Here is a 12555-nt window from a genome sequence, read left to right on the forward strand (position 1 = left end):
TTTTTCAGACTACCTCCAGTCCATCTCCTTCTGGGGGTCCGTCTCCACATCAGTTCGTCACCGTCACGCAGTCGACTCCCATATCGTGACATAACATGTTCTTGAGACACACTTTCTCAGAAACACTTCTTCTCTCTGCCTATATACAGTACATAGTGAAGTACTCCCACCCTTTCCTATGTTTTCTGTCTTCCAGCTTCTCTTACCTTAAAAACCAGTGGACCTCCTCCTGTATGCTTTGATACCTTGTCTTTACATAACTTTCTCTGTTTTATTGAAACTTAGCTGTTGCTTGCAAAGGACTTTCTAACACCAATGATAAACAATTCAGATACAACAATTCAGACTTTTTTTTTTTTTTTGCCGAACAAATCCGAATGATACAGCATTGTCTGAAACTGTGATGCATACTGATGTTGACACAAATGTTATAGCAAATGTGATGACTCAACAGCAGCCAGTGGGCCTCCATCTACTGAATGGATCTGCTGTCACTGGCTTTTCTGTCGGTGCAGCTGAATCCATAACCCTTCCACTAATGTGAACACACAGTGTTTTGCCGTTCTTTCATGTTGGCCATGCAGGAAACAAGCATACAGTCGCATGGCTGCCAGCACCATGGCCCAGCCAAGTAAACCATCTGGCTCTGCTATGCAACACTGACCATCATAACCATTACTGTGTTGCATTCATTATACTTCTGTAGTCCTGGGATATAAACAAAGAATGTGTCATTGATGTCTACTGGTTGTCGAACATCTTAAAGCCCAGGCAGTTCAGGTTCCATATAAAAACCTTGTTTTGGTTTAGTGCCGTAGTCCTAGAAGGAAATGACCAGGCCTCCTGATACACAGAGAGGCTTGGCCTGAGAATCCACTTCCTTTAGGGATGGATGACCCTTGGTTTGATACATAATGCATTTCATCTAATCTGCATTCATAAATGAATGAGTTGCTAATAGTAATGGGGTTCATTTGCAATGTAGGACAAGGAGGTAAGACAAGTGAAAGAGAAAGGAAATTATAGAATTTATTTCTTTGTCTTTTCCTGTCTCATCCAGGTGACATCTAGACCTTCAAGAATTTTGATTAGCCAAGACTAGTTTAGATTTGTGTGCGAATGAATGTTCATGTATGTGATTTTAATATCAACGATTTTTTGTACCTTAAGGCTAAATCTGATGCTGCTTTAGACTACAAATGTGATTCATGATTCATTTATAATTCTTTTCCCCTCCTAACTCCCCAAACACTCATACACTCATCTCTGTCTTCCTGTTCATGTGCTCACACCCTTGTTAATCACCAGCCATACCAGGGGAGAATCTTTATGATGAGATCAGACTGGGTAAATCTCACAAAATGATTTGTCTGTTTGGGTATGTGTGTGACGTGTTTTAGCATTCATGCATACATATGTATGCATTAGCATAAATGTCTTAAAGCTATTAGTTAGTGCGACAGATTGGTAGCTTGTTATGGTAAAACATATTGTTTGCTGTACAGGGAAAGATGTGTCACACTGTGTAGTTTAATGAAGACTATTGATTTTGTTCTAATGGCAGAAATACTTTAGTTCTCAGCAGTAGTCAGTAGGACATTGCAGGTCAAGTGTGTTTATAGCAGAGCCAATTTAGATATATGATTCTTGAAGATTTAAGAATTGCACAATATGATGATTTCTTGTCTACTTTTTGTAGTGACGGATGACTGTTTGGACTCAGATGGTAAATACAAAAGAGCATTATTGCAAAACTTTGTTTTATTTCAAAATCCACAGCTGACCCAACTGGTTCTAGACTAGTAATGTCACTTAACTAGGACATTTGTTTTAAAATGGAAGTCATGATTATTAGTTGGTTTTTGCTTACTGCAAGATCTTCATCATAATTTTAGAGGAAAACATTTAAAATTTAATCAGAGCAAGCCATTTAACCAGCTTGGTTTTGCGGCTGAAAAGTGCTTTCAAATTCTAAAACCCATTTAAGGTAAACTGAACTGCTCAGTTATTTATTGCTTTTTACACAGCATGACTGTTTTATTGCATTGTACAATTGCCAACTAAAATTAAAAACTCCTGTGAATTTTGTTAAGATTTCCCATAAGAATTAGCAGAAATATTCAGTATGTAATCCTTAATCAGTATAGAGGGCAATTAACAACAAAGGATTTGAGAGAGCACAAAATGAATTGCAATGCTACTAAATCTGCAAGTCAACCTTTAGCCTCTTCCACACAGCCTGTTCAAGGCGGGAATGTTGTGTTTTTTACATCTCAGCAGCGGAGGTAGTAACAGCCAAATCGACTTCTGTGTAAAAGGGACAGTCGGCATGACGGGAGTACTCGCATACACACACTAGATGCTGAGGCTGTTGCATTACACTTCACGCCTCTTTTGCTTCTGAATACCAGCATGCTATCTAAAACCACACAGTGGGGTGGCATTTTGTCAGCGTTGCTGGTCCAGTGTAAAAAAGGCAAAGCCAGCTCTCTCGATTTTCTCCAGCTGTTTGGCAGGTTCTGCGCTTGTGTGGATCTACACTATAAATTTAAAATACGTCAAATTGTAAAATTGTAAATTGTAAAAGTAATTTCTTTGTTGAAATTATTCCTAAAAACAGAAAAAGAAGAAATAAGAAAACCCTACATCTGGTTCAGAAAATCACACTAGTTAACACAACTAAACTATCTCCCTCTCAAACACTGACTTGCAGCCGGTGTACAACTCAACTCTGTTTTGTGCTTTCGCAAATCTTTTTATACAGTAGCAGTGACCAACAGTATGTTGTGGTAGGATAGTTCTAGTGACTTAACCGTAGAAAGCCAGTATGTTTGTTTAGATGAGAGCATTGGGATTCGTTCACTTGTACCGTTTACAGTAAGCCTTTACAATATAATGAAAGTAATGACCCTACCTTTTTATCAGTTATGTATTTATTCATGCCTTATAGCTGACATCCCATTTAATGAAGATGATGACGATTGTGCCAATGCCATTTATGACGATGATGATCATGAAGGTAAAATGAATGTACACATTGTTTTTATTATAAAAGAAGGATGACAAAGTGGTTAAAAGAGTTAATCATTAAGAAGGCACACGTATTTAGAACCACAGATAAATGATACAGTGTCTATAGAAAGTCATGATGCCATTTTGAAATAGTCACTTTTTTGTTTTACAGTCAGAAATTATAATGCATGAAAATATATATATTTTTCCAGCGTGATTCACACATTTTGCCTTACAACATTTAAGTTTTTTTTATTTTTTTATTTCTGGAAATTAATAAAAAATGAAAAACTAGAATAGCAGGGTTGGAAAAGTGATGAGTCCCTTAAGAATGACCATTATAAACATTCTCAGGTATAACCAATCACCTTCCAGATAACGCACCAATCAATTGGGGTGTCTTTGATTACTTTAGAATAAAATCAGCTGTTTCTTCAGGAGTCTTCAGGATTGAGGGGAAAATGGATGCTGCCAAGTCCACCTAAATTCTTGAGGAAAACCAGTGGCCCTCTGTTAGACACTTGAAAATGGGCAGGTGGTTCACCTTCCAGCATGACAACGACCCAAAACACACTGCCATTAAAAAACAACACAGTGGCTAAAGGACAGGAAGGTGAATGTCCTAGAGTGGCCGAGGCAGAGCCCTGACCTGAATCCTACAGAACATCCGTGGATGGACTTGAAGAGTGCAGTCCATCGCCGCTCACCACAGAATTTGACTGAACTCGAACAGATCTGCAGGAAGAATGGGGAAATATTCCCCAGACTAGGTGCACAAAACTGGTAGAGACAAATCCAAACAGACTGATGGCTGTAACTACTGATGTGCCTCCACAAAGTATTACATCTGGGGACTCATCACTTTTCCAACCCTGCTATTCTAGTTCATTTTTTATTGATTTTCAGAAATTTTGAAAAAAAGAAAATTAGCTTGAATGTTGTAAGGCAAAATGTAAATATGTAAATCACGCTGGAAAATATTAATTATATAATATATTTTTAATTCATATATTTTTTATATATTATCATTTCAGACTGTAAAACTAAAAAGCGACTATTTCAAAAGGCTATCATGACTTTCTATAGGCACTGTATGCATGTGGCAGGCTTGTGTTCTATGTAGCCACTAATGTGATTGAGAATATTCGGCTTATTTTCGAATTCGCAGTTTTGATCCAAAGTGTGAACCTACTAAAAAAAAATAAGAGGCTGAGATAACGTGTAAGAGTAAGGAAGGATATTATAGTTCTGAACATTTGCACACAATTCCACATTTTCATCCTTCATTATCACTTAGATTAGCACTGATATATGCCCATGTATCCCCCATAAACAACAGTCAATGGGCCTTAAATGTGTGCTTAGTTTCATTGACTGAATCAAATGAGTCCCCATAAGCATATGTTTTATCCAACAAGTGTCTCCCCCACAAAGAAGAACTGCTTGGAAAAACTCCCAATCTTTACCCAGTGATTGTCAGTCCATGGGTCTGCTGTTTGAGATCAATGTCTCTAGACAGCCTTCGTCTAGACAAACAGCTCCGCTCTCCGCCATTTAGCAGGGTCATCCACATTAAATTCTCCAAGCAGATTCTCATGTAATGAGATCTGTTTGTACTTCCTCACTTACTAACTGCCACTGGACCACAAAACGTGTGGGTGTGTGTGTGTGTGTGTGTGTGTGTGCGTGCATGCGTGTGTCAGTGATGGCAGTTTAAAGAAACGATTGTTTCCAAGTTGATCAGATTTTGTGGTCTGTCTGTGCGTTCTTGCGTGTAAATGGTCAGAACTTTGCGTATGTGTGTGTGTGTGTTTGATGATCCCTTTGGTACACTCCATTAACAGGTCTCCCGGGACCATCCCCTCACCCTCTTAACTCCCCCTTTCTATACTCATTCCCCTGCTCACCTCTGTGTTTGTCTCTACCCTTCCCCTTCATTGATGTAATCTGATCTCATCATCTGGAGAGGCATCTCTTGAAAAGCCACTTACTATCACCATGGTAACGAACAGGGACACATACCACCGTAACCTGGTCAAGCTTTTTGCACACTTGTGACCCCATACACGCTTATGGATACAAACACATTCACACACATGTACACACTGGCTCAGACGGTGTTAAGGTGACACACAGGACCACAAAAACGTATTAAATTGAACAGATGTGTGTGTCAACATGCTTGTTCCCCCCTTTGGGAGCATTAACTGCACATTCAGGACATTCTTTTCCTCAACAAGGTGACACATTTAAGAACATGCTTCCATAACAATGTATTACATCTCACACACACACACACACACACACACCACATACACCTTCTCCAAACGCCATTATAAATCTTGCAGACAGCCATGAAAATGAAACCAGTGCAAGTAACGTTGAGATTAGACATTCACAAACATGATTAATGGGGTTTGGCCGCACCCAGTCTGTGCAGAATATTAACACGGCTATGGGCAGTGGAGGATACCTGGACCAGCTATACCGACACACGCACATAGTGGGTTTTAATGGATTATTCCAGGTCTAGCTTCACATAGGCTCAGAAAGCAGCTATTAGTGCTGTTATGATCACCAGGAACACACACAGCAGCTCAGCCATTTACGGGCATGCTGATCACATGTCATAAAGCTGCAAAAGCTTTCGGAAGCCATGCTTCACTTTTCATGCTTTTAGTTCTGTCCAAAAATAGCTACACATAAATGTACATGATGTGTGTTTTGAACAAGGGGAAAAGTTAGTAGATTGAATTGTTTGTGTTTTTGACCACAAAGCTTGCTATTGTTAAGACTAAAATGCATATGCATCTGTCTGTTACCAAGCAACAGGTGCTGAGTGCACCTGCACTTACAGCTCTAACATGTACATTTTTAGACCAAAAAAAGATCAAATAATGCCTTTAGTGAGTTTCATTTGAATCCATTGAAGAAAAAAAAATATTTTAGCTTCATATTTTTTCTTGGATTTTTAGAAATATTTCTCCATTTTAACTTTTTATCTGCTGCTTGCAAATCAGGTTGGATAAGAGTGTTTGCCAAGTGTTGAATTGAGACTAAATGTCATTGTTAGCTTCCCACAGTGAGCTTGGGTTGAATTGATTAAACATCCTCTCTGTCTGGTAGATGCATGAAGTGTGTGTGTGTGTGTGTGTGTTGTGTGTGTGTGTGTGTGTGTGTGTGTGTGTGTGTGTGTGTGTGTGTGTGTGTGTGTGTGTGTGTGTGTGTGTGTGTGTGTGTGTGTGTGTGTGTGTGTGTGTGTGTGTGTGTGCGTCTGCAAATTTGTGCGTATTTCTATGTATGCAAGTATGAGCTCCATTGTTGTTGGAATCATAAATTGTGTATGTGATGCATGCACGTGTGCAAATTTGTAAGTGTAATTCTCCCCGTGTGCTTGCTTTTTTGTGTGTTTGTCTTTGTGCAGCACAGTGTAAGTAATTGCCTCCCACAAGTTAGATAAACAGCATCCTTCAAGAATTCAGCAACCAGCTGTCCTAATATCCGAGGCACATATGGAAGAAACGCCTTTCTAGTCTTTCTCTGCCCTTGTTCTGTCTCTTTTTAGCGTGTGTATACCTATGCACACATACATATATTTTTGTGTGAATAACAGATGTACACTATGCTTCTAAAGATTTGGTGTTTATACTGTAGATCATTTATTGTGGAGTGAACATTATTATATTATGTATATCATTTAAATTTGTCTTCCACTCCTTTACTTGCACTTCATTAACACAATGTGAGACCTCACTTACATTTGAGTTCATATCCTTGTATTTACAGCATGAACAGTTACTCTACAGTATGACAGCACTTAGAGGCAAAGCGTTTGTGGTGATTTTGATGCATGCGCGTGTCTAAAGAGAACTCCTGCTGATGAGTCAGCTTGTGGAAACCAGAACCTGTAGCACATGTGGCTTTGGCTCTTTGAAAAGACTTTAATGATAGCGCTATTAAGCCACAGAGGGATAATCAGTGAATAATGCTCTTTCTTCCAATGAATGGTACTGTACATGTGATTTTGACAATGGTCACATGCTTTCATACGTACCTTATGAAGTACACTATCAGATAATCGCTTCTTCAGGTGTCAGGTTTAAGTAACATAATTAACATAATTAAAGTACAATATGTAAAACATACTCTGCTATGGTTATTTAGTTTAACATGGTTCTGCCTCAAATAGTTTTAAGAACAAAAAACAAAAGAAGGGGCCGGTAGCACATTGAAGCCCTTTCCAAATGTCCAACCTCCGTAGTTGCGGACTGAGCCGGCAAGAAACCGCAAAGCCGCTGTTCGATTAGCCTCAAGTCTGTTCCACTTGAAAACAATTGAGTGACAACTTCAGTCATGTAAACGGTGATCACTGTAGAACTTGTTGTCTTTCAGCAGTATATATATTTGGCTTTGCACGGCACAGCTTTTATAGGGTATGCTGCCTTGATAAAATGTATTTTGATTGCCTCTGTAGCTTGTTCTTCTACATATTTCTGTACCATGATGTGGTTGGATATAATTTCTTGCCTAATGTATTTACAAGTAAATACAGTATTATTGTTTTTTTAAATATTCATGATAAGATGATTTTATTTTTTAAAATTAGCAATTGGACAAACTACAACCTCACGTATTGCAATGAATGGTGGGTAATTGAATCAGTGAAGTCAGGTGAAGTCTGCACTCCGAGCAAACTCTCTGGAAGTTTGCACAAAGTCTTTTTGAGGCGTCTTGTGGAGTGACTGAATTGGGGATTTGGACATCTGTTGTGCACTAAAATCAGCAACTAGCAGACGTATCTGAATGTTTAATGTAGTTAGCATTTGTGTATGTTGTTTGTTAGCTTGTTGGCTTGTAGCTGGCAATGTGATGACAGTGTGTTTTCTTTCTCTGTACTGGCTGTCGACTCTGTAGTATACTCTACAAATATCACTGCCTGCTTTAGATCTGCAGTGCCGGGTTCATGCTCTGTGCTGGAGGTTTCAGGTTTCTTTGCCAGTGTCAAAGTTGTTCCCCGTTGAATAGTGTTTCCCATATTAGACAGATTGGTTTACAGGTTGCTACGTTCCAACTACAGCGAGCCAGAGAGTGAGTGCCGTTCAGTGAGGACAAAGCAATAAATCAGGGGAATAAAACTGATTGTTGCATGGCAGTTACATTTAAAGCACAATCCGACACATACACACACAAACACACATCATCAGACTACTGTTTTGATTACCTTGCACAGCAGGCAAATTCTCGTAGTAACATGAGATCAAGTGAGAATCACGTTCGCATGTCACACTAAGATTCATCCGGTCAGGCTCCAAATGATGCGTTTGTGTTCAGATCGAAATTGAGCAGGCCAATCACATTCCAATCCAATTACACACCGTGCTTTATTGTCTATTTTAATCTAAATTGCACCATAATTTACAAATTGAACATCATGCTGTATTGACGAAGACTTGAAACTAGCGATTGAGGTCATAAACTCATTAGGAAAATGTTTACTGAGGTAATAAATCGAGTGAGAAGTAGGCTCATTTTGTCATTGACCTCTGTACAAGCGGACTACATTTTGCAACCAGTAGAGTGGCTCCCTACACAACCCTGCTGGAAGGTGCTGCACTTTTCGGATTATGAGTGAATGCAGAGCTTCATCCTGTCTCTGTCTGTACGTGTGTGTTGGTAAAACAGAAAGACTACCTTGTGCCCTGTGAGTCAGTATGAAACGCTGAGGGGTTGAGACATTACAAAGTGGCAGTTGGTAAATGTAAATGGAAAGCTTTATCCTAATACGACATATTATACCTTTGAGGATAAACTATGATAGCGCCCTTTTTATGCCCATTCCTACATGTGTGGGCTGTTTCCCAAAAGCATCCTTGTCACCGATTACATGTGCATACTACCTGCTAGCCACATGCCACTTTTCTTAGATTTAATCCATAGAAGAAAAGTGTAGGTTCAAGAGAGGTGAATAAAAATGTATAAAAAGCACATTTCAAAAACATCACTGTTGATAATATGTCCTCATGCCCCTCACCTACATGCACAAGACCCTGAGAGGCCACAGAGATGTTTAACAGCATAGTGCAGTCTGCATTAGCATTGGAGAAAAGAGTGTCTTGGGAATGAGGGTTGAGAGAGCGTGTCCCATGTTTCCCAGGAAAAATTAATATCACAGAAGGGACCTGAGGCTAGTCAGTTTATTAACAAGCTTCACTCGTTGGTCATTCATAATGTTCCAAGCGCTCTGTGTGTGTGTGTGTGTGTGTGTGTGTGTGTGTGTGTGTGTGTGTGTGCGTGTGTGCGTGTGTGTGTGCGTGCGTGCGTGCGTGCGTGCGTGCGTGCGTGCGTGCGTGCGTGCGTGCGTGCGTGGTGTGTGTGTGTGTGTGTGTGTGTGTGTGTGTGTGTGTGTGTGTGTGTGTGCCTGTGTTTGTGCCTGTGTGTGCGTGTTGTGTTATTGATACTGGACATGGTCACGAGCCCAAGGCAAGGGCGTTGATGTCATAGCAAACCTTCTAGCTGTCCAATCAGAATAGCAGTGGGGTGTAAAGTCCCGCCCACACGCCTACCTGCTCCCTGCTGAACACACCACCTGTCCTCTTATTACACTCTCATCCTCCTTGTTTTTTTTATGTTTTTTCCAAACATGTCCATACGGTGCACCCTAGCTCACTTACCCTCTCACTGAGATTAAAAACCATGCTTGCCTAACATACAAAATTTACTGGGATAGAGCTTCACACAAAATGCTAATTAGAAACACAGCATAAACAGCAGTTGCAGAGTTAATCACTATATGAATAAACATGAACAGGAAAACTGCTGCATAAACAGGAGAGGAGAAACACTGATTTGCTTTCGATTTACATTCACTCTATCATGTACAATGTGATGCAACCTGTTTGTGTTGGGCACACTTCTGATGGTTGTTAACAAAAGTTTTCCGTCCTGCACTGTGAAATCCTGACTATGCAGTCGTGTAAAGGTCATGTCCTCACTCGGCAATGTCAGGTACAGTAGATTTGAACAGCTTTTAAAAAAAAACCTTGTGCCTTGACCTCTTCTTCTTGAGTTCTCTCTTTAAACCAATGCAGAATCTCCCTGAAATTAAAAATGAATCAAATAAGAACGGACTCCTTTCCTTTGAGATTATCTGTTTTATTAATATTCTTGAATTTAGCCCCATGACCACTCGCCAACCCAACTCTCCCATGCAGCCACATGTCATTTCAGTCAATAACATCATATGTAGCTGCAGCTGGAACAAGGACGTTGGTCAGCTCATTAACAGCATGTTCATTTGTCACAGACTAAACACCATCATTTATGTGACAGCCTGACTCGTCAATCAAACGATTAGGTGTGTGATTGATGACCCAACAACAAACTATCTATCACTGATCTATTAACAATCAACAGACAATCAATGGTTGTTCTACAAATAATCAATCACTGGCATACTCTGATGGCAAACTCCGCTATTTTCTGTTCGTTGCTAGTCAGTGTACCAGGTGATAACATGATTTTGTCATATAAGTGTCAATGTCCATGTTTTGATTTTCTCACGTGTGCTCATGCTTACATATTACTGATAATTCGCCTGTATTTAAATGTAGTTTTCCCTATTTCTATGCCATCAGAGCCAGGCTTGTATGTGACGCTGTCACAGAGAGCAGCTATTTGGTAGCCTGTTCTATTTTTCTCTCCACCTGAGGTTTGACACAGAAGGAGAGAAAAAATGAGAAATGGAATAAAAAGCAAGTGAGAAGGAAAGAAGAGGAATGTCATGACGCTCCCCTCAAGCCTGGGAGGGAGGGAGGGAGGGAGGAGATGAGATGAGAAGAGGGATCCCTCTGAGTCAGCCTTGGAGTTTTCCTCCCTCCTCTCTTTCTCCGCCTCCTCCCACTATAATTTACAACACTCCCGCCCTACTTGTTTTATCTTTTTTTTTCCTGTAGCCTTCTTCCTTTGTTCCACACATTCTTCTGACTGCTGTAATTCACAACAAAAGCTTTTTCTTATTGTTTCCATCATTTTTTTCTTAAACTTGTCAAGTCTTTATTTCTTTCACTGGAACCCCCCCCCCCCCCCACACACACACACACACACACACACAACTCTCTCTCAGTTGAATACTGATGAGTCAGAGACTGCACCACTTCCTTGCCCTCTTCTAATACAAAAGAAAGTCCTGTGAGGATGGACATGCAGTGACACGGCACACATTTGACTCAGAGCAGTGTGACTATCCCTCTTCCTTCTTATTTATTGGCTCTCTACTTCATTCAGTCCTGTATCTACTCTGCTTCTCCTACTCACCATCCACCCCCATCATCGTCATGGACACTTTGTTTTCTTACCTGTTCATGCATGGTTGTGCTGTATAATACTCAATCTATATGAGTCCATGTATTCTCCTACTCTCCTACTATATTACAGTCAATGATGACCATCCCTGTTGCAGTACTGTACATAGTCAACTAATCTTGTGTAGGCATGTGTTAGCATGTCTCCAGTTGTGTCCCCCTTGTTTCATAAAGATGCAACTCTGCTCTCTCTCTATTACACTGACTTGAACTGAGGTTTAATAAAGAGTGCAGGGATCCAAATCTAATAACAACTCCACTCTGGTTATTGGAATGCTCTCCAATCTCACCTTCACACACTTTGTCAAGCACACACACACACACACTCACACACACACACACACACACACACACACACACACACACACACACACACACACACACACACACACACACACACACACACACACACACACACACAGCTATATTGGCTGAAATATATACTTACTCTTAATTCAGAAAAGCCTTACTCAGCAAGTCCCTCTTTCACATTACATTAAACTCACTATACATTGCATGCACGCACACGCACATGCATAACAATGATTTTTAATGGAGGATGGCGGGATCCCAGCATGGGGTTTTGGGAGATAACAAGAGGTCAGGATGGAGCACAGGTGGGTCACCAATGTATCCATATTGGTTTGATGTATGTATCATTAAAATAATCTAAAAACTTGTAATTTTACAAATTTGACTTGTAATGTTATTTTTTTTGCAATTTTTTTGCGATTTGGCGACAGTACTGTGCGGTTACTGCATTTGCTATGATTACATTACTCATGATCAAAAAGTAGCGAGTGGAAAACTTTGCCAACACTGCCAAACATTAAGCCAATGCATCAACACATGACAAACCAAGCTAGTTAATATTACTCACTATCCCCACAGCAAGATGGCATGCTCGGGAGCCTGCAGACTTTTATTTTGCGAAGCTCTCGCCACTGACTAAAAGCCAGTTCAAGATTTACACTTATCCGGGAGCCACTCTCACCTTTTCTTTTCTTAGCTTCCTCCATAAGTTAACGTCCTCTTTGGTCTCTTCCCCTCTGCAATGATTGCCGTAATGTTCATAGAGGCTGTTGAATCTGGTTCAGTTGCCTGTTTGCCCAGCTCCAGTTCTGGCATGACACTGGCGCCCAGCAAACCACTGAGCCCCGGGCCTGAAAACCACCTCCTCTCA

At 40.3% G+C, this 12555-nt stretch overlaps 1 protein-coding gene across 1 annotated transcript in view; it reads left to right on the plus strand.

The window, feature by feature from the left end:
* Positions 1-12555, plus strand: part of shank3a (SH3 and multiple ankyrin repeat domains 3a) — a gene marked incomplete at both ends in the record, with an annotated part of 142191 nt that overhangs the window by 84600 nt on the left and 45036 nt on the right. The gene's annotated exons all lie outside the window — the stretch shown is intronic.

Source organism: Echiichthys vipera, assembly GCF_963691815.1.
Source record: "Echiichthys vipera genome assembly, chromosome: 7".
Taxonomy (NCBI): domain Eukaryota; kingdom Metazoa; phylum Chordata; class Actinopteri; order Perciformes; family Trachinidae; genus Echiichthys; species Echiichthys vipera.